Source organism: Glycine soja, chromosome 11 (assembly GCF_004193775.1).
Source record: "Glycine soja cultivar W05 chromosome 11, ASM419377v2, whole genome shotgun sequence".
Taxonomy (NCBI): domain Eukaryota; kingdom Viridiplantae; phylum Streptophyta; class Magnoliopsida; order Fabales; family Fabaceae; genus Glycine; species Glycine soja.
This window is the reverse complement of record NC_041012.1, coordinates 31,460,983-31,465,824: the sequence shown is the minus strand read 5'-3', so window position 1 is coordinate 31,465,824 and position 4,842 is coordinate 31,460,983. Positions and strand designations below refer to the sequence as shown.

Here is a 4,842-nt window from a genome sequence, read left to right as displayed (position 1 = left end):
TGGGACTACCTGGACGGGACTCACCCATTGGCTTTCGGAGATAGGATAAATGATTCTAGCTTGCAAAAGCTTGGTTATCTCCTTCTTCACTACATCAAGAATCACCGGGTTGAATCTTCTCTGTGGCTGTCTTACTGGTTTAGCTCCATCCTCTAAATTTATTCGATGCATACATGTGGATGGGCTAATACCAGGAATGTCCGCCAGGGTCCAGCCTATAGCCTTCTTATGCTTCTTGAGAACAGACAACAACTTCTCCTCTCGCTCATCAGTAAGGGAGGCAGATATAATCACTGGAAAACTTTTGCTATCATCCAAGTAAGCGTATTTTAAATTTGATGGCAGAGGCTTCAATTCTGGTGTGGTTGGCTGGGTAGTGGTAGAAGGAGATGGTTTCTCAGCCTATACCTCATAAAGAAAGTCAGAGGTATGTGTACTTCCTGAAACATGGTTAGTCCTATCTAACTGTATAAAATCAATCTCAAGAGGTAAAACACCACCACCAGACATGCAATCAATATCACTTTCAGCATCAAATTCAGACATATGATCAAGTACAATTTCAGACTCAATGCATGAAGAGTGAGAGGTATGCAGATTAGAGTAAAGATCAGTCATGTATTCATCAACAACATGGTCAATTATTTCAGCACGAAATACAGAAAGATCTTCAGATGGGTATTTCATAGCATCCAGAATATTAAAATGAACAGTTATATCACAAAACTCCATGGATAGTGTGCCTGCATAAACATCTATCTTAGTTCTAGCAGTTTTCATAAAGGGTCTTCCTAGAATGATGGGAACTGATCCTTGAGAAAATCCATCTTCCATATTCAAAATATAAAAATCAACAGGGAAAATCAGTTCACCAACTCTAACTAAGACATCTTCTATGAAACCAACAGGGTAGGCAACACTTCTATTAGCTAAATGAATTACCACATCAGTTGACTGCAAGGGACCTAGAGATAGAGAATTAAAAATAGACAGAGGCATAACACTAACAGAAGCTCCTAAATCTAGCATGGCATTGTCAAACTTACTATTACCTATAATACAAGGTATGCTGAATGTACCTCGATCTTTACATTTTTCAGGAATTTGGGGAACAGATTTACCAATTAGTGCGGAGACATTTCTGCCCATGCTAATTCGTTCACTTCCTTTAAGCTTCCTCTTATTAGTGCACAGCTCCTTCAAGAATTTGGCATATCTTGGAATTTGCTTTATTGCATCCAGCAGAGGTATGTTTACCTCTACTTTTCTGAATGTTTCCAAGATCTCTTTCTTTGCCTCTTCCATTTTTTTGTTGGAAACTGCTCTTGGAGGGAATGGAAGAGGAGGGATGTGCTGCTTCTGCAAATCAGAATTACCAGTGGAAGAAGATTCACCTGCATAGAAATTGTTAGGTAAATTTTTGTCATCACCTTTTTCTGGAGTAGAGTGAAGTTTGGCAGATTCATTTGCAGATGAGGAAGGTGCTACGGGTTGAGGTCCTTGACACTGCTTTCCCGACCTCAATGAAATGGCACTGACATTTTTGGGATTTTGGACAGCTTGGGAAGGCAGCTTGTCAGAATTATGGGACTGTTGTTGATTCAATTGTGTAGCCAATTGTCCCATCTGATTAGTCAAGCTCTGGTCTCTTGTTGAAACTGCATGTTCTGCATAGTCATTTGCCTCACAAGTTCTTCGAGGGAAGGTTGTGGAGGGGCCTCAACTGTTGGCTGTTTCTGGGGCTATTGCTGTTGTTGGATTGGTGGAGGAATGTATGGTCTGCTTGGCCTAGCAGCATTTTGGAAGGAAGGAGCAGGCTGCTGTTGTTGTTGCTGAGGGCTAGACCATCTGAGATTAGGGTGATTTCTCCATCCAAGGTTGTATCTGTTGCTGGAGAGGTCATAATTGTTCTACTGTGGTTGATTTTGTTGCTGAGGTTGAGGAGGTCTATTATAAATATTTGCAGCATAAGCTTCAGGCTGCTCAATTGCTCCAGGTTTCTGCATGGAAGGGCAAAGGTCTGTATGGTGGTCAGCAGAGGAACACAAACCACAGACCCTTGCGACAGGTACAGATTTTTGGTTCAAGGCCAGCTGGGTTACCAAGTTAACCAACGCATCCAGTTTGCCTTCAAGCTTCTTAGTTTCAGATGATGCAGCTGAGTTTGTAGTTACCTCATGCACTCCTCTAATGACTATAGCATCATTTCTGGCGCTAAACTGCTGGGAGTTGGAAGCCATCTTCTCAATTAAATTTTTGGCTTTAGCAGGAGTCATGTCTCCAAGGGCTCCACCACTGGTAGCATCTATCATACTTCTCTCCATATTACTGAGTCCTTCATAAAAATATTGGAGAAGCAGCTGCTCTGAAATCTGATGGTGAGGGCAACTGGCACATAGTTTTTTAAATCTCTCCTAGTATTCATACAGGCTCTCTCCATTGAGTTGTCTAATACCTGAGATATCCTTCCTGATGGCTGTGGTCCTGGAAGCATGGAAAATGTTTTCTAAGAATACTCTCTTCAGGTCATCCCAGCTCGTGATGGACCGTGGAGCAAGGTAATACAACCAGTCCTTTGCCACTCCCTCTAAAGAATAAGGAAAAGCCTTCAGAAATATATGATCCTCTTGGACATCTGGGGGTTTCATGGTGGAGTAGACAATATGAAAATTCCTTCAAATGTTTGTGCGGGTCTTCACCTGCAAGGCCATGAAACTTTGGAAGCAAATGAATTAGTCCAGTTTTAAGAACATATGAAACATCCTCATCAGGGTATTGGATGCACAAGCTTTCGTAGGTGAAATCAGGTGCAGCCATTTCCCTTAGAGTCCTCTCACGGGGTGGAGGTTGTGCCATGTTCTTAGAATGTTCAAAATCAGAATGCTCAGAATCAGAATGTTCAAAATTGTAATGCTCAAAATCAGGATGTTCAAAATCACCAATAACGGAATGCACAGATTCACCAGTAATGGAATGCTCAGGATGATCAAAAGGTATAAAATGATGCCTAACTAATCTATGAAATGTCCTATCTATCTCAGGATCAAAGGGTTGTAAGTTAGATGGATTGCCTCTAGTCATACACTACATTCAGCATGCACAACTAGTTGCTTTGTCATGTAAATAAAGGTGCAGGTTTGAACTACAGCTACCCTCAAATGATATCCAAATGAGTTTAAATTTTGTGAGCAACCTTATAAAATGATGAGAAGATAGCACAAAAAATTTCAGGCAAAAATTCAAAGTCTAACTATGGAAGCTAAAAATGGTAGGTTAAGAAAAATAAGTGAATAAAACTTGAAAAATAAAAAACTTTTGACAGAATCACTATTTTTGGACGATGGAGACCTCAGCTGGCCTATGCCACAGCGTAGGAAATTTTTTTCTACCCCAAATACATATATAATAATTGCGATTCTGATAACCGGAGCAAAAGTTATGGCCGTTTGAAGTTTTGACAAACACAAAATTTGCTACTTTTTTGGAACTTTCAAATTTGACCAAACTAAAAGCTCTAGCTATTTTTCCCACAAAATATAGATTAAAAGAAGTTACCAAAAAAAAAAATTCAGCCAAAAATAACAACTCTAGCTACTAAAACAAAAAATCTCAAATAATTCAGCATGGGTGGTTGCTAAAATCCGTCTCTACTTGATTTCTACTACTACTCTGTTTTGCCGCAAGCAAAAGTGGTCGCTAAGTCTGTCGCAAAACACTATTCACAGCAAAACACCCAAAACTGAAACAGGGGAAGCGCTTAATAGGAAAACTAAAACAGAACACACACTAAACAAAATACCAGGACACTAAAAAACACTAACACACATACTAACACAATACTAACAATAAAACATAAAACACGAAGGAATTAAACACACAACACTAGCTAGCTATTATGAACCTTTGGACACTGCTCCCCGGTAACGGCGCCAAATTTGATCGAGGCCGTACCCGAATCAAATAAACATGAAAATGCAGTAACTAGGAAGTGATCCTAGGTCGTTTCCCAACGAGCAATGACAAACCAAATGTTCATAATATACTTGCACAGTAACAGTAACGATTGGGGGGGGGGGTTGTTTGTTTTGTGATTAAAGAGCAGAACAAGTAAACTGGAATATGAAACTACTAATATTAAAAACGGGTTGTTTCCTCTGATTCAGAAGCCATTCTCTTATCCTGGGTTATGGAGAATTCGCCCCTAACAGTCAACCACTTAATCCAACCCTATTTCAATTTACTAAGCGAAAATCAACTTAGGGTTGTCAATACGTGATTAGGCACCACATACACCAGTTAGCCCTTCATCCATTAAGCATGAACACAGGTTAGGCTCAGAGGCAATTAATCGAACACGAAGCGTGCACTGATTAATGTTCACGAATTTGGGATAACTGGTGAAGGGAAAACTGCCAGGAAACCACATTACAAACGAAACCTCAAAGAGAGTTGGGCTTCGTCCTCAAAAGGAAACAACACCAGAAAAACTAGCCTTCCATAGATTCAAACAGAGAACGCAAATGAAACATGAAGCAGAAACGTAAATGAACAGAAACGTAAATGAACAAAAATGTAAATGAAACAGAAACGTAAATGAAAGTAGAAGAAGAAGCAAGAACGAAATTGTAATTAGAAGCAGAAAATGGAAAATTGCATTAAGAACGAAAACAGTAGCCTTAGAACAGAAAAACGTAAAAACCTAAAACAAAAGCTCTGAATAATAAAATAGCATAATAGAATAGCCTTGCACGAATCCCAAGGCTGCTATTTAAAAAGAGTCACTCAAAGTCACTGGGCCCTATTACAATACTCTGGCCCAAAACGAAATAAACACTGAACAAC

The 4,842-nt window shown here is 39.6% G+C and overlaps 1 non-coding gene across 1 annotated transcript; it reads left to right on the top strand.

The window, feature by feature from the left end:
• Positions 1-2,370: 2,370 nt before the first annotated feature.
• LOC114377777 lies at positions 2,371-2,477 on the top strand. The gene has a single exon (XR_003659212.1). It is a non-coding gene; the product is annotated as a small nucleolar RNA R71 (small nucleolar RNA).
• The last annotated feature ends 2,365 nt before the right edge of the window (positions 2,478-4,842 follow it).